The sequence below is a fragment of the Bidens hawaiensis genome, unplaced genomic scaffold, assembly GCF_021521415.1.
Source record: "Bidens hawaiensis isolate Kalapana, Puna unplaced genomic scaffold, B.hawaiensis_p1.1 tig00020124_1, whole genome shotgun sequence".
NCBI lineage: Eukaryota > Viridiplantae > Streptophyta > Magnoliopsida > Asterales > Asteraceae > Bidens > Bidens hawaiensis.
Window position 1 is genome coordinate 31,628 of NW_027505016.1, and position 19,181 is coordinate 50,808.

Here is a 19,181-nt window from a genome sequence, read left to right on the forward strand (position 1 = left end):
AATAACATACTAAAAGTGTCAACACGAGGTTGGTGAGTTCACAAGTTTATATAAAATAAAGCGTTTAGCGTTTGCGTTCAACGTTTTGCGTTACCAGATAGTGTTAAATCAATTATATATCGATAGGTAGCTAGCCTATACAACAAGTATTACTAAGTGTTCGACACCGAAGCTGATTGTTTATCAAGTGCCTTGTCACCAGGTCATCCAGACCATGGTACGTGTTAGCCAAAATTACACCCGCTCGACCTCCAGTCGAGTTTAGCGTTGGGTGGGGTTTGTCAAACCCAGTAGTACTACTCAACAGTGACTCGCTATTATCCAAATATTAACCGGTTCGATGTGTAGGACTTCAATTGTTTCGTTTGCCACTTAGCCTTTACAAGTGATATATAATTTACTAACAAAATCTTAAATGCGTTTTCGGAGTATGTTATCTCCCTCAAGTGAAAAGCGTTTAAAACAGTTTAAAGAGGTAAGTGAAATTCACTGTTTGCGAAGAATTCCCAAAATAAATCACCAAGTGATGCGCGTCACAGAATACTCTCTCTAGCGTTCTAAAACAACAAGGAGATTTTCTAAGTATCGGAACTAATATCGAGTCTCTAGACCTGGCACATAATTCCTAAGCACAAGATACGTTTCGTGTTTGTTTGTGAATCGTGTGTGACTTAACAAGTACATTTGTGATACGATACATGTGTGAACAATAATTTACGCGTCATGTATTAATAATGTACATCACTAGCAACTATTCCCCGCAGGGGCAATTTGGTCAAAACACCACAATTATATAGCAAGTATTCCCCGCAGGGGCAATTTGGTCAAAACATAACAATTAACTAGCAATTATCATGTTTCATGCATTTTTACAAAATTCAGCAGCTAGTTTCACCGAGACAGAAATTCTACTTGAAAGATTGTACTATTCCACCGATCATAGCATCTCAATTAATTTACCAAAAATCATCACAAAAGCATACATGTATTAGGTTTCCAGAACATATTTTATTTTATTTTTATTCCACATAGGTTTCTCACAATGATCAAAATATTACAGCAAACTCATAACAGTCAAATTCATGCACAACAGAATGTTATTTGAAATTCCCGTTAAACGAAAAATCCAACAAATGCAAGACCAATTGGGTTAGGTTCCTAACTCAACAATTCAACTTCCAGAAGTGGAACCAACCCAATTGGTCTCGTGGTTCATGAGATATAACATTTACAAAACAACCTAACAGCAGATCTAACAACTCAGCTTTGCACAACGTTTTTGTAAAATCATAAAGGTTATATTTTACACGTATAAAAATTGCAAATTTATATTCTTTAGAAACTAGACTCAACCTAGTTTACTGTAGTATCAATAATCTCAACCAATTTTCACATTTACACCCAGATACAGTCAATTGAACATCAACAACACAATCTGTCCAGAAACTGTTTGCAACAAAACTCAACATATTAACCATCTATAAACCACAATTCATTCATATAACATTCTAGACACCATAACCACTATCCATGCATATCAATTACACCATACATACATGGTTAGGGTTTTATTTGATCTCAAAATCAAAGACACAACAATTAACATGTAATAATATCAATTCTAGTTATCAAATCATCATCAATACATCATCAAATCAAACGAATCATATGAACACATTATATGGAGATTTTCGGAATCTAGGGTTTGTAATTAACCCATTAAAAATCGAAATTAAGTATAAAGGATGCATAGGATTGTCGTTTATACCTTCCTAGCACCTTAATCTTCGATCAAACTTGAACAATCTTGATTGTATGTGTGTGTATGAAGGTCGACGGATGCCAAAAGGATGAGAGGAAGGGCCGATTGGTTTTGGGAGGAGAGAAAGAGTGTTAGGGTTTTAGGTTTATGTTATTATTTATAATAACATATTACACTTTAGTCCTTCAACTTCCAAATGTTACTTTTCTAGCCTAAATAACTAGTTCTAGCACATTGAGTTAACGTTTATACAATGTTATCACATAACACATAAGTCTAACACATAATTATCACATAATTATTGTTTTGACGTTTTTCGTTTATTCACCAATTGTTTGCGTCAACTCGTTTGCGTTTCGGTGCAATTCCCGAAAGACTACACATGTAGTAGTTGTCAAGCGTCATTTAAACCCTAGTTTAAATGTAGTGAGGTGTGCGTTATAGATTCAATGATCTTAAGTTTGAATTGACGGAGTTGAGTTAACGGAGTTAACCTGAAATTGACGATTGTCATATCATTCCCATGTTAAAGAATTTTCGTCCCGAAAATTTGAGTCAAGTCGTGATGAGTGTCTGAAAAAGTAAGAAAAAATTTCAGTTTGTCATATTTGCCTTAATCGGAGTTCGTTTGTTATGGTTTCGAGCTATCCGACTATTTTTTTTAAGTATTTTAAAGTTTATAAAACTTATAGAAATTTATATTAAATTTAAATAAACTTTTTCGTAAACCGAACATCATTATAACCTGTTTTCTCGGCTCGACTCGTTAAACTAATTTTATCTATATATATATATGTATATATAAGTATAAATATATATTTATACAATGTTTAATAAATACGTTTTAATTAACTAAAAATCGTAATAAATATTAAAAATAGTTTCTAATAAACTTATAAAAATCGACACTTTTATGTTGATCTCGTTTCAAGGTTTTCGTGTTTATCTATGTATATATATATATGTATGTATGTATGTATATATCGTAAATATAAATAATGAACTCTAACTTATTTAAACCCGACACCATCTTTTGGGTAAAGTTGTTTTTATAAAAGATGTACATTTTCGCATGATAAACGTAAGCCTTAAATCAAAATCTGTAAATTTGGAGCTTTCGGTGGTCAAATCGATCCCGGCCCGTTAAGGGGCATTTTAGTCAATTTTGGAATAATTCGAATACTCTATCTTCTGGTTAGAAATAGCTTTCGGACCAGAAGACTTTTCTGTTTGTCATAATATTTTGAGTGTAGTGGTCAGAGCCCGACTCCAGACTTGCAGTTCGGATTCTGAACAGTACCAGCTCGCTTAAACATTGTTTATTTCATAACTCAAATTCTAGACATCCGTTAGACCTGCTTCCAGCGGCTACGTTCTCGCTTTTAATTGTATATTATTCCGTCAAAGTTTCAGGTTTATTTATTTTCTAACCAGTCAGCTCGCTTAACCGCATCCTTAAATTTCTCGTTAACTTTATTATTACAAGGTGAGTACTTTCATACCCCTTTTTCCATCTTTCGTTTTGGGGTGACATTTCATGCTTATCAAACTAAATGCTTTATTTACTTGAGTCTTAAACCCACAAACGTGATTATATACTTGACTTGAATAATTGCTCGATTTGGTGTTCTATGCTTATTTGCCTATGTGTTTACAGCTTTTGGATGGTGGAACTATAAATCCTATACCATTTGGCAATGGCAAGGTGTCGTTAACGTAAAGCAATTAACGATAACTATAAAATCCTAGACTACCTGGCAACCCCTTGTAGCTAGGTGGTGCTAATGTAAGCTTATTAGCAATTGTCAATAAAATCCTAGACTAATTGCCAATAGCTAGGTGTCGCTAACTTGTTTAGCGATAACTATTTTATCCAGGTTTATAGCTCTTATTTATTGTTTTGTATACTAGTTTTGTGGCTTTTCATACTATATACTATTGTTGCTCAAACTTATGAATTGCTAATCAACCTTTGTGTTGACAAACTTTTTTTATGAAATGTTACAGGTTAGACTATTGTTGACTTGAGGACTTGACGAAAACGTTACCAAGACTATTAGGATATTAGTAAAACGAACAATATATTTGCTACTTGTATTTAACTTGGTTGTGTGAATGAGATGTGTTGTTTATTGATTTGTTGAACTAAAACGAGTTGAATAAATATTGTCACTTTAAATAGTGTCTTGTGTATTTGTCCAATCACGTTGCACCCCGGCATGTTCCGCCGCCTTTGGTCGGGGTGTGACACCATGCGGTATGTTAGCTAACAATAACAATGTGGTGCATTTGGAAGAAAATGAATAATATTGTCCATAAAGACTCTCCGGTTTATCTCCAAAGCTTGATGGAAGAATAAAAATCATTGGGTTATTTATGGATCAAAAATAGTCCAAGAAATTTGGGTTGACTTAGGGGGATTTGTGTAAATTCCAAGTGTAATTGGTTATTTGTTTATTTTTGTTTTAGATGGTTCGATCGGATTATTATAGCCTCTTTCCTTGTATATGGTGTTGTTTTGGTGGTTCTAGCGCATTACTAGTGTTTTTAATATAATTTTTGTTGGTCGTTCATAAAAAAAAGGAAAAAAGATTGGATGTTGATGCATAATTGACCTCAAACTCTTAAATCTAAAGCCATCAAGTATATACATAATATATTTCAAGTAAAAAAAATACCTTTACCTGAGCTAAAAAGCTATAAAAACTAGAAATTTTCACATATCAAAATCGATGATGAGAAAATTGGTTGTCAACACATGCACAATGGTCAAGTATTCAAATCACATACCATAAATTGCTATAAAAAACATTACTAACACTTTGATGTTCGCCACTAATGATCACTAGCGTAGACGGTTAACCAACACAATATCAATGATTGATTTTGTTATGACCATATCAGTAAACGATAATCAACTTTCTTGATTACCACACATTTAAACTGACATACTTAAAGCTCACTTTGTGTAAAATGACAAAGTTGATTGATCTTTGGTTAGTAAGTTTTGCAAACTTCAATACTTCAATCATTTATACAATTATACAAGCATGTATTTCACACCTTCTAATCTATGTTACAACTTTACACCCCGTTTGGTCTCTCATTTTCTAAAATTCACTCACGCTACAAGTAAGATAGTCGATAACACTAATAGTAGGTCATTAGACGGTATATCAAATTGTACTAATCCACGAATGGTAAATTTTCAGATTTGATAAACAAAAAGATAAATATCTTAATTTGGTTCATCAAGTTTTACATTTAATGAATTTACATGGATGGTGTATTCATCTTTTACACATCCAACTCAAATAGTATTTTGTGAAAGCTCCATATCGAATGTAATGTGTTTTAATGATTTATTTCTAACTTGGTTATCTGCTTGTAGAAGGCTATGAATAAATGCACATAATCATTGAACATCATCAATGCATGGGGATAAATGTATTTGAAGGGGACCAGCAGATAATTTCATACATTTATTTTCAATGGTAAATGCATTATGCATAAAACTTATATTATACAAGGCTATGCCAGTATTGTAGGAGATGCAACTTCATTATTTATTTTATGTATACTTTTTATATAGGTATACTCGTATTTGGAATTGAAGAATTTGGATTACAAGGGCGTAGAAAACGATTTACATGTTCATAAAACAATATCGTTCTTGGCAGATCACGAAGACAAAAGCATAAACCACCAAGACACTACATGACTCATTAATCATTTAAAACCGACATAACATAAATCACACAGAATACTGGCATAAACATTAGAGTCAACTAGTATTGCTTAACCTCATCATACACTACATTTTTTATGAATGACAACTTTTACACAAACACATGGAAAGTTCTGGCAATAATCAAAAACCACAAACAACTTACAACGTTAAATAAGAATAATGAAAAACAAAAATCACACCAATTGTTCTAATTAATGGATGAATAGTTGGTTCTACACTTCTACTCTTCATCATACACTGCATACATTTGGTAAAGTCATCATACATTTTCACAATATCCATTGATTGTCCACTACAATTAATATAACAGTTATTATAAGTTAAATGTTTATTCATTACATGCATAATTTAACAAAACTCAGATTGTACTAAAAAATTACTTATTTCATGAAAATTAATAGGCAATGCATTGGTGGTACTCAACACAGGCTTCTTTTGTTTTCTTTTGTTGTTTTGGGGTTTGGGGGCCAAAAAACCTTAAATACAGCAATTGAATGGGCACGTGACAGGGAACAATTGTCGTTGGGTGGGAGCATCCACACACGCCACGCACGTGATCCGCAGGTCCCGTTATTTCTCCATTTATTGTTTTCTTTTAAGTTTTAAAGTTCTCCACAATAACCGCAACGCGTTACTCATCACTCTTCATTATTTTATATTATTATCGTCATCTCAGTTTTTTCTATATTATTCAACCTCATAAGTCAACCTATGTTTTACTTTGTTCTTCATCATTCTATTTATTTATATAAATTAAAAATAAAAAAAATGTTTGGATATTTACATGACGTCGACTCGTTGAGCATTCCCATCTCTTTCTCTATCTTCAAACATAAAATTATACTAAAAACTATTACATTTTCTCTCTTATTTTTAATTAAATAATATTTTTTTATACTTTTATCATTATCTTTTTTCCACTTACAACGACCTTTACAAAATATTAAAAAATTATAAGGGATGAATAGTAACATTTTCAAGTATAAAAAAATTATTATTTTCTTTTTCTCTTATTATTGGTGCATTTTGTTACCGTCGCTATGCAATTCAGACCAGCGGAGACGCCATAGGTGAAGTTAGAACAACTTCGCCTTAGGCGAAGTTAGAACAACTTCGCCTTAGGCGAAGTTAGAACAACTTCGCCAACGGCGAAGTTAGGACAACTTCACCTTAGGCGAAGTTATCACAACTTCGCCATAGGCGAAGTTATGAACAACTTCGCCTACTGACGCCTACTGAAGTTTATATATATATATACGTGTGTCTTGTTTAGGTTAAGAATCCAGTAATTCAGAGAGTTGTGTGTTACAGTTTGAGTGTCGAGAGAGAACAAACAGAGAGAGAGTGTCGTTAGGGACGACCCGAGGTAGAGCTCACCTCGGGTCGGACGTGTTTCTGTTTATGTTACGGTATGTAACGTGTTTGTTTAATTATTATTATAAAAAATCTGCAGATTTGTTTATCCCGTTCTTGTATTTGTTCGTGTATTTGTTCGTGTACGTGTTTGTGTTCTTCATCTTTACACCAATAAACGAGTCTAGGAGGATTCCGCACTCCTAGACCTCGTGCGGATCTCATATCGATCGGCGACGCCCCCGGGAGGACCTACATGTGGTATCAGAGCCTTAGGCTCTTATGCTATGGTTCGAGATCTGCGTTTTGGTGTTTCTGGCACGTTTCTGTGCGTTTCTGGCCGAACAGCGCCGCAGGCGAAGTTATTGTTCATCAGGCGAAGTTGCCGTCACTGTTCGTAGGGTTTCAGCGAAGATATAAGGTCTGGCGAAGTTATGGACAGACGAAGTTATAGCCAGGCGAAGTTGACTTCTCGGCGACGTTAAAAAAAAAAAAAAAAAAAAAAAAAAAGAGTATTTGGAGTTTTCGTCTGTATGGCCAGGTGTACACGATTATTGTGAGACCGAAGACGTTGTTCCGTCAACGAGTGAAACTTGTTATCTCTTGGTCTTACGTGTGAACAAATAAGTGTCAACTCTGGATATGGAGTTGAGTTTGTGAATGTGATATTGATTGAAACTGGATATTGACACATATTTGGGTGTTTGTGGGCAATGAAATTGTTGTTGTTCGAGGTTGACCAACTGAAGAAAGTCAAATTGAACTTAAGGTTTTCGTCATTACTGGATTGCGGTCAGAGTATATTATTTATGTTATTTTCAAGGCGTTCGAGAATTGGATCCTGAAACGTGATGCTCATTTATTAGAGTGAAAATTCTGGAACAAGTTGGATTTAATCGGGAATTAAAGTGTTTATGTTCTTGATCGTTATCCCTGGTGATTGAAGATGCTTCAGATTAATTAATGGTCATGTGTTAGATTCTGTCAAGGTGGTTTTGTGATGAAATTGATCACTTGATTTTGAGTAGTTGAAGATTAAACCTTATCGTATGCCGACGAGTTGGTGAAGTTGTGGAGGACGCCCAACTTCACGTGTTGGTGAATGACAGATGGACTCACGTGATTGGTTGAGATGATCTATTGGCACGAGGATGCATGCATTTAAAAGACCTCAATCATTATAGTCGGAGAAGCTTACACTGAAGGGGAGATCTGATATGGAAGACGCTGGGTGATTGGTAGATTTGTGAAGCTACAGGACAGTTTCAGACACGGCTGGTTGATGAGCAAACAGAAGATCATCAGTTAAGAGGGAGTCTGTTGGTGCATGTTTTGTAACAGATGATCTTTTGTGTTTGTTAGAATTGAGAGCAACGGTCAAAGGGGAGACTGTTGGTGCATTTTGTGACCGTCGCTATGCAATTCAGACCAGCGGAGACGCCATAGGTGAAGTTAGAACAACTTCGCCTTAGGCGAAGTTAGAACAACTTCGCCAACGGCGAAGTTAGGACAACTTCACCTTAGGCGAAGTTATCACAACTTCGCCATAGGCGAAGTTATCATAACTTCGCCTGAACAACGGTTAAAGGGGAGACTGTTGGTGCATTTTGTGACCGTCGCTATGCAATTCAGACCAGCGGAGACGCCATAGGTGAAGTTAGAACAACTTCGCCAACGGCGAAGTTAGGACAACTTCACCAACGGCGAAGTTAGGACAACTTCACCTTAGGCGAAGTTATCACAACTTCGCCATAGGCGAAGTTATGAACAACTTCGCCTACTGACGCCTACTGAAGTTTATATATATATATACGTGTGTCTTGTTTAGGTTAAGATTCCAGTAATTCAGAGAGTTGTGTGTTACAGTTTGAGTGTCGAGAGAGAACAAACAGAGAGAGAGTGTCGTTAGGGACGACCCGAGGTAGAGCTCACCTCGGGTCGGACGTGTTTCTGTTTATGTTACGGTATGTAACGTGTTTGTTTAATTATTATTATAAAGAATCTGCAGATTTGTTTATCCCGTTCTTGTATTTGTTCGTGTACGTGTTTGTGTTCTTCATCTTTACACCAATAAACGAGTCTCTTATCTATCTATAAATTTACAACGCCCTAAACTGCTCCCTACATTATAAAACTTATGCTTTTATAATCACATAAAAAGGGGATAAGAGTGAATGCTCTCAACCAAGACTTTATTTGTATTATACTAAAATATATGAAAATTTCTATGTATCAATTTTGTTATTGTATAATTTTTCATTTGGTAAAGTCCTTTAAACAAGACATACATATGAAAAGTGGTCCTAGAAAAATAGATGCATGAAAATATAGAACTTAAAAGGCATAGACTAGTTAAAACATTTATGTATAAGTAGAAAATACTTAAAGGTGAATCAGAATTTGTAATACTCGAATTTGGATCACTACAATATGATATCAACCAAACGAGTATTGATGCGGAATACCAACACTCAGTGATTCAAGAACACGAATAAGAACAAGTAAATAACACAAGATTGCTTCAAAACACACGTATATATAAATACGTCAAGCACTTACAAAACTGCGATCACCAAACTAGGAATGAACAACCCTCTAGTTCTGCTCACTCTCTGCTAATGTGAACAACCCTAACCCTATACATTACATGAACTATATATAGGGAAACCAAAATATCTAGGCCCACATAAACCAAAAGCCTATGGATCTCGGTTTACATATATAGCCCAAAAGTAAACCCACATACATAGAACTAAGTACAAACCACCAAATATGGACCCAATAATCCCCCCTTGGTTTGTAGCTTCGTTCTTGTTTTTTCCACTTCAGACTAGCCTAACCGAAATCCATAGAGATTTCGGTATTACACCAATGCAGTTCTTCAACTCGTCCTTGTTTATGTCACTTTAGTCTTGATCATGTCGTGGCCTTTTGATATGCGTTAGTCTAACCAATTTATGACCCAACAATCTTGCCCATAGACTGATGTTTTCAAGATCTTCAGAATCTTTACTAGAGCATGATCAGCAACTTCAGCATTTGCATCCAATACTCTTCCATCCCCTCCTATTTGAAAGCATCATCCAATTTGAGTCTCAGATACTTCATATGCTTCCGTTGAAAGAAATCAATCTTGAAATAACAATCAACTTTGATAGAAAGATCAACCAAAATATGTTTGAAAACAATTAAATAAAACAAAATAAGACAAACATATTTTTTGTAATTTTTATTTTTCTGTTTTTTTTTAATTTTCTTGAAAAGACTTGAAATGAGATCATACCAAACCAACTATAACACAATAACCGATATCAGATTTCATGAGCTGAAAACTTTCAAACAATTTCTTAACACATTTGTTTTGAAAAGAGTAATCAAGAAGTAAAGAATAAAATAAATGAAATAAAATAAAACCAAAAACAACAAATAAAACAAATTTAATTACCCGGTCTTCTTGTAATTTAGCTAAAATTGGGATCAAATTTCAGTTTTTGATAAAAATGCCGCCTTTATGAAAAGATCCGAACATTGAATCATATTGTTTAAGGTGCTTTCACAAAGATTCATGTTCAGCGTTATTATGACATAAAGAAACAGGTTGATGGCAGGTATAACGAACTTAACATGATTTTCATTGCATCAGTTATATGAATTAGGTTCAGTTCGGCATAAAGCTTAGATGGACATCACTCATGGACCTGTGATGCCTCCTATCTCTTCTCAAAGCGTATTTGGCTTTCCCCAGATCACCCCAATTTGACTCCAACCCCCTAGTGCTTGATCAAAAGATTTTATATAAAAGCAAGCTTAGGCTTTAAGGTTGAACGTTGGACTTAGTGCCAGTAAACTGACAAGCCTTTCATTGACATGACAGGACTTACTTGTGTGCCCCCATCTCTATAGTTCTAGTTTGACCCTTTAAGCTTTTGAAATACAAATTTTTTATTTTTGCTTCACAATACTCCCCTTTTTTTATTATATATTTTTCCTTTTTTTTATCTTTCCTTTTTTTTATAATAAATAAACATAATAGCACAATATTTTTGGTGATCAAGACACTAACGGGCTCGTGTATGAATGGGTAATTGCTTTTCTGCCTATCATTCGGAGAGATATATATGGAGACATGCACATTTCTTCTAAATGACTCTCCACAGTAAGTTTAACATATTTAGTTTATATCACTTCAACTTTTACGCATCATGGAAAGCTACCATACAAATCAATGACTGTTCTAGAGCCTTTTAAGCTTAATTACTTCACCCCTTAGGCACACAAAAACAATTTATCTATCACATTCCAAAGGTTCAATTTTCATTTAAAAATATTTTGAAGCTTCTAAAAAGCTGTTAAATGAATAGTAATATCACTTCCCATAAAATTACAGAAGACAAACATGTTAAGAACTCAGTCACCCCGGTCACTCTTCAATTTTCAGGTAAATGGCTATCCCGTATGACCACTAGTGGTTAACATGACCAAAACACATATGAGAATACGTGTCCCTCTAACTTGAAATTACCGACATAATTTTAAGTGAAAGAATTCAAAACACATAAACACATCACAAACGCCCCAGATGCTTTCAGTCTTCAGATAAATGGCTATCCTGTGAATCTACAAGTAGATCACCGGACCAAACATATATAAGTATATGCTCTTCAAACTTGAGCAACCGACATAATTTTAAGCGAGAGTGAAGTTTGAAAGACATAGAATTTTTTTATTATTAAACGCACACACACTCTTTTTGAATTTTTTAAATTTCTCCCCCTAAATTTGTGCAAAAACTTTTATGTACAAATTTAACCTCAAAAAGACTTAATCGCCGAAACGAAGTATTTAATAAAAAATGAAGTGTGATAGTCAGCCAACTGATGTACTATCATTTCTCATGTACGTTCAAGTCATTTTCTCATTTTTTGAGAAACAAAATACACTATACTTGAAAAACTATACGTGAACATATTTTTTGAATTTTTTAAAAATTTAAAATTTTAAAATCTTTTTGACTGATCAATCTTTCATACCAAAGTGATACGGTTACCTTTTATCTTCAAGACATCATTTTCCCCTTTGTGAGAATCTCCCCCTAGGAATAAGCTTGTTTTGAGATTCTGCATCCTTGCGAGTTGAATGTCTGGAACAAGCCTTTAATATGCAATGTATTCCCTGATTTGTTCCTACACACTTAGAGAGCAGATTAAAAACGTTCTTTCACCCTAAAATTCCGTACAGGCAACAAATAATCCATTTTATGGTTTAAAGATTTAAAATAAATGGATATTTGCCCTGTCATGTACCTGGAACATCCCATTTAATAAACAATGAATTTGTGGTTGTTCCTACACGCATAGCGGGATCAGTTGGACATAGGAACCCAAATCATAAATGTCTTGGGGTTCCCTTGAGCATCAACATATGTGACCTCTTGCCAACTCATATCTTTCCCATCTTTAACAGAATCATTTGTTAATACAGATTCTGTTTGCTGAGTTTTAAGTTTCCAAATCTGTCTTGGTTTAGTAAAATTTGATAGAACAGACTTTGGAGTGGAGCAATTCGAATTCGAATTCTTAAAACTTTCCACACTCTTTGATTTATGAAAATTTATTTTTCTTTTAACAGTTTCTAGATCATTTGAGTGCAAACCTGTCATATTAACTTTGAATCCTTGAGTATCCGTGACCCGTTGTACAGATACTCGTGGTTTGGTAAAATAAGCATTTTGTTTAACCACTGGATTCGGTTGAAACCTGTTACCTTTCACCTGAGGAGCTTGTCTATTAACAGCACGGTAGTGACCCTCCTTTGCCAAATGTCCGCCTTTCCCGCAGACGAAACACGCCTTCATCCTTCTTTTAATGTCAACGTAAGCACTAGCCTCATGTTGGAATTCCTTCTTTTGAAAGGTTTTTCCATTCTTCTTGACCCTTGGTGCAGCCTTCTGATTTTGCTTGTAATAGGGAACATATAGACGATGAACACAATTTCTGGCCATATGTCCTGGCGTGCCACAGTGGTAACATGTTTGCCTCTTAATATAAATATCACCCATTGATTTATCAACACATGGAGATCCGGAGGATCTATGAGGACGAGACTGTCCTTGTTGTGCTGATTTCTTATGTGCCTTCCCTTTGCTGCCACAACTCTGTGTATTATTGTTAGTACAATTTTGAGTTGTGGTGTCATCTGAGTTTGATGACACGTTATAATTAGATTCAATTTTACTAGCCTGAACCCCTTTACTATCAGAAGCAACATCATTTACTATATCTGCACATGAAGTAGAAGCATCAAAATTGTTCACACATTTAAAAACAGGCTTGATTTCCTCTAGGGATCCTGATCCAACAGTTTCAGATTGAACCTGTATACCATACTTCATGTCTTTTATCTTTTCCTCCTGTTCTTTGGTAAGAGGAAGACTAGTATAGTTGTCATTCTATGGTGGGGGTCTTGACTATATCCTATACCCTCACCTTCGTTTTCTTTCCACCATAATTGATTTTCAATCATTGAGTTAACTACTTTGCTTGAACCATCGAATTTTTAAAATCAAGTTCAGCCTTTTCAAACTTACTAGTTAGATTCAAGATCTCTAACTTGAAGGCTTCCAGTTTAGCAGTTAACTCAGCAATTTCTTGTTTGGCATCTAGATAATGACAGCCTTTTATACTAAGATCAGACTTAAGTTTTTTAATATCCTTGTTTTGAGCTTCTATTTTGTCTAGAAAACCCATTTTTATTTTTCTTAAGTTTAAAATTCTCTGATTTTATTCTTTCCATATCTCTACTTAGACTGTCATTATGAAGCTTATACATTTATATTTTCTCACCACAATTTAAAGAACATGGTTGAAAACTTATCTCAGATGAATTTTGATATACTTCTTGTAAGGGAACAGACTGACTAAGAGTACTTCCAAACATTGAGATAAGTTGTGGAGAATCCGTTGAGTAGTTGAGTAATTAAAGAGATTAAACTGATTTTCCCGCCAAAATTTCTCGAAAAAATATGTTCGCCAAAATTCTCAATAAAGATGTCCCGCTCAAAAGAATCGTCCAGGAAAAATTTCGTTCAAGACAATTTTTTTCGAATTTCCCGCCAAAATTTCGTCGAAAATTACCCGAAAAAAATTGTTTTCGCCAAAATTTTAAAACTTTTTTTTACTAATTAGGAGTATTCTGGAAAAATTTCGTTCAAGAAAAATTTTCCCGCCAAAAAACTCTTTTTTTAACCGAGAACTCCTTTGACCGAGAACTAAGTTTGGCCGAAAACAGATGTTGACCGAGAACCCTTGCTGACCGAAATCACTTGATTACCGAGAACTCTTAAGAATGGCCGAAAACCACCAAAGTTGACTGAGAACCACAAGTGTTGACCGAAAACTATAGTTGTTGACCGAGAACTCTTGAAATTTGGCCGAAAACCGTTAATATTGGCCGAAACCGAGAACTAGTAGACTTGGCCGAAAACCTTTAGATCTGGCCGAAATACCTTAAATATGGCCGAAAACGATCAGATTCAGTTTGACTATGACAGCAACAAACTCCCTAATTTAGTGGAATTTGAATTGTTTCCAAAATAAAGTCAATCTTTCACCTAAAAACAGATCCTTCTCTTCTCCGATGAACAGTTCGCCGGAAACACACAAAGAACCACCTAACCTTGATATCTTGAATCCGTTGATATCACAATAACGAGCCTGAATTCGTCAAAGGCTCTGATACCAATTGTAAGTCCCGAATCTGGATCACTACAATATGATATCAACCAAACGAGTATTGGTGCGGAATACCAAGACTCGGTGATTCAAGAACACGAATAAGAACAAGTAAATAACACAAGATTGCTTCAAAACACACGTATATTATAAATACGTCGGGTGCTTAATTACTTACAAAACTGCGATCACCAAACTAGGAATGAACAACCCTCTAGTTCTGCTCACTCTCTGCTAATGTGAACAACCCTTACCCTATACATTACATGAAATATATATAGGGAAACCAAAACATCTAGGCCCACATAAACCAAAAGCCCACCGAGATCCATAAGGATCTCGGTTTACATACATAGCCCAAAAGTAAACCCAACATACATAGAACTAAGTACAAACCACCAAATATGGACCCAACAAAACTTTAAATTGGAATGCATTATTATAAATATAACATGTTTTCTCAAAACATAATATATTAAAAGATAAATAAGAATATGCATCGCTTGTTGGTGGTGCCCCTTCCCTCCCTGGCCTTGCCATCATCGATGGTGGCGATGCAACTTGTAGCGGTGGTAACAGTTGTGAATTTGATAAAAGTCGGTGTTAGTGGTGGCTCCCGATTGGTAGCGGTGGAGGTGCAACTGTGGTGATGATCGGTAGGTGGTTGTGGTATTGGTGCCTAGGGCACGTGTATTGGGGTCGAATGATAAAAGAAATTTCAAACCTCTCGTTCTTCATACTTTATCTACCTATTAACCAATTTCTAAACGTTGGAGTAGATCCTAAAGAAATAACAAATCCTCATGAATTTATCTTGAATCGGGATTTGTTTTGATAGTGGTGTTATCAATATGTGGTAGCCGCGATAATATATTTCAATTCCCTTATTATTGTTTTTTCTCTCATGTTCATTACAAATTAAAAAATATTTGATAAATTTTAGTTTCTTTATATTCTAATTCATTTTATCAAACATTCAATTTTAAAAATATAATTTTTCCTAACAATAGAAAAACTTTATTAAAAAAAAACTAGGAAGGAGTTAGACAAATCAACACAACAACATTACAAAAAGAATTATTGACATTAAAATCTCATACCCACCAATCTCGGTTAGTGCTAAGCTTAAGCTTGACATGAGATAGTTCATCAAGTAATAAATTGAATTGTTCTTGTTCCATTCAAATAAATAGGTGTTGTTTTTAGTGTCACGAATTTGATGACTTGATCCATTCAACCGAGCAACAGTTAAAAAGTTCCACCTAATGCCACAACATGAAGTTTTCATGTTACGTTATAGAGAAGGCACATTTTATTGAATATATGCCAAATGGATTGGTTTTTTAAGTTAATTGATAATTACACATTTTGTCTTTATGGTAAGAAAAATGATTTTTAGTATGACCATCGGTTTTGTGATAACCTAAAAAAATATGAATATGAAAGCGTTTTCTTACGACATTACTAGAACGTTTGAGATTTAACGTAGGCTTATTTTCATGGTCGTAAAAACTTCGACTAGGCTTTAATTAATTATCGATTAATCCCATTTAATCTTGATTAATTTCAATTTATCTTTGATTAATTGATATTCTCAACTTCCACCAAACAACTACCGATGCACTTCTCAAATCTTATGATAATTCTTGAAGTCTAAATTACTCTACCAGCTATTATTATACACACAAGACGATTTCTAATTTTTATATTTCTAAGTTTCTCATCTCGAACATTCTTTTTGTCTAATGGCATCTTCTTTCTTTATATATAAATAAACTAGTGTTGTACCCAGCGTGTTACGCCGGGCAGTTGGTAAAATCCAGACGATGATAAACCTAAACGTTGTCGGTCCCAGGCGTTGAGGCGGTAAATTGACGAAAATTCGATCGGTTTCGGTTAAGTGTGTTATGATACTGGAACTGAAAACCAAAAATAAAACAAAAACATATAAAATTTGAGGTGGATCAATTGAGTGGCGTCAGTCGGAAACACTCGGGCGTTGGGAAGATCCGAGCATTGCTGATCCCGGAAGTTGAGGGGGTGATTCTACTCAAAGTCGGCTGATTTCCATCACATTGGTTGTGGTATCGAAATTAAAACAAAATGCACTGAGTCTACACAAATTTGTTCGGTTTATATTATATTTGTCACGATACCGGAACTAAGACAATAAACAAAAAAACCAAAATTCAACGTACAATACATTGCCGCCAAGTGGCTCAATCGGCACCTAACGACACCAAAGCTTTTAATTTTATTATATAATAACTTGTGTAAAAATATCTTATGCATTACTCTTTGGTTGCTTCTCATCTTATCTCAAGCCACCGGATTACTTAACTTATGATTTGAGGCTTCAAATGCATTAGACCGGAATTTGTCAATATGAGTCTCACCAAACCCGGATAGTCTATAAATACGTTATAACATCTCATTTATTTGTGAAACCCTTTCATAATTAAACAATAATTTCCGCGGTCTTGGGTCTCACCAAGCTCGGACAACCCTTAAACGATTTATAACATCTCATTTATTTGTGAAATAACCCCTTAATCATCAAATAATAATTTTCACGGGTCATGTGTCTCACCGGTTAACTTTCTATTACAACCCACCATCGTTAACCTACCCTCTGATGCATCAACCACCATCGTTACATACATCAAACGCCCCTTTTTCATAAGACAAATATTTATGTTCATGTTTGTTTGTTTAAAAAGATCAACATGTTCGTGTGCGTTTATGATCGTTCGTTAAGAATCTAAAAAAACGTACACATCTCAATTAAAAAAGTCCAAACGTTAACAAATATAATACACATAACAAACTAATTATATCAAAAGAAACTATGTAAGAAAATAAAACAAATCATTACAAAATATAAAATAGCACAACAATTAAACATAAAAACCCTAAATAAACCCCCCGTGTTACGGGGACTCAAACTAATTTATTCTTATTTATGTAACGTCTATAAAGACAGTTTGGTGATAACTTTCAATTTCTTAATAGGAAAGGGTATTCCTCTCTGTACCTCCATTTTCATCAACTATACATTGTCATGTTATTTACATCTTAACTATTCTAAAACACTTTAATCTCACACACAGATTCATCTCAAGTGTCCTCAATCTTTCTCCTTTTTTTTAATTAAGTTTAAAACATGAAGCAATAATAATTAAGCACACAAAAATAATTAGAACTTTATTTAATTTAAAAGCACATAAATAATTCAAATAAAAAAACAAGAAAACATAAACTACTCCTTCTTCGAGTTGCGATGCGACATATTTAAAGTTGTAAGTCGATCAAAAAGATCAAATAGAGGTTAGTAATGTGCGACGTCATCCATCAACTTCGGAAGGACAGTACCGTCAACGGGCTCGACTAGAGGATCACTTTTATATATCAGAGAGATCACATTTTTGTCATACCATATGATCATGTCGTGCAACAAAGATCGAGCATACGCCACTCTCTTAATATTGTCTACAATCATAATTCGCTTGTGTCGCCTAAGAATACCCAGTTTTCCTTTATAACACCGAAAGCATGTTCCACACATCTTTTGTTGACGATTATTGGACCTTCTTGAACCTCTTTTAATTCGTCTCCATGGGATATGAAAACTCTTTCACAAACATCAACTACGCAGGGTAGATCCCGTAGGTAAGATAGTATCCTTGTTTGTATAATTATCCATTTACAAGAATGGACACTTAGGGATCGTTCCATTCCTTTTGGTGAGAAATAGTGGAGATTTTCGTAGAACAGTGATGTCGTTGTTTGACTCGAGCGGACCACAAAACTCATGCAATATTCATAAATCTTGGAGACAAATGCTTCGCCCATAACTCAATCATCACATTACAAAAATATTCTATAAATTCACGAGAAGTCCTTTGGGACATACATAAATTCTCACCATATTTGTATAAAGGATTACCGGCTGCGATTTATGTAACAACCAATGTTATTTTTGGTAATGCCGTAAAACTCCTTTTTCATTCTATTTATAAACTTAGTAAGGAGATATAAGTAAATGCTCATTTCTTTTATACTACCGACACTTTTTAAACGTTTCGACATATGGTGCCTTTGACAAAAAAATATATTCGTTGTATTTCGGGTAGTCAAAAAAATAATCTTCCCTGAGCACATGTTGACCGCTTTCACGATCATGTGGCACGTATCTTTTTTTAGATGTTGTCGTATCTTTGTTTTCAAGTTGGTCGATGATATTCTTGAAAAAAAATTAAGTTGCTATCGTTTGAAAAACTATCGTCGTCACCATCGATAGGATGAATGAACATCCCCATCCCATCGTCTAAGAAATTCATCTTGTAGAAAATAAAATTTGCGGAGAAATGTTTGAGTAGAGAAAATGGTTGCCGAGTGTGTTTGAAAAATACTACTGAGATGCATTATGTATTTATAACGGTATATTTATGCCTAGTTTGGTCAAACCCAACAGTCATGTAAATCGGGTTATATTACCCGATTTTGGGTACCCAAAAAAGCCCAACGACGGTGTTATCTCATATGGGTCCCATACCTATATTTGGGTACCCGCATGCACCTCATG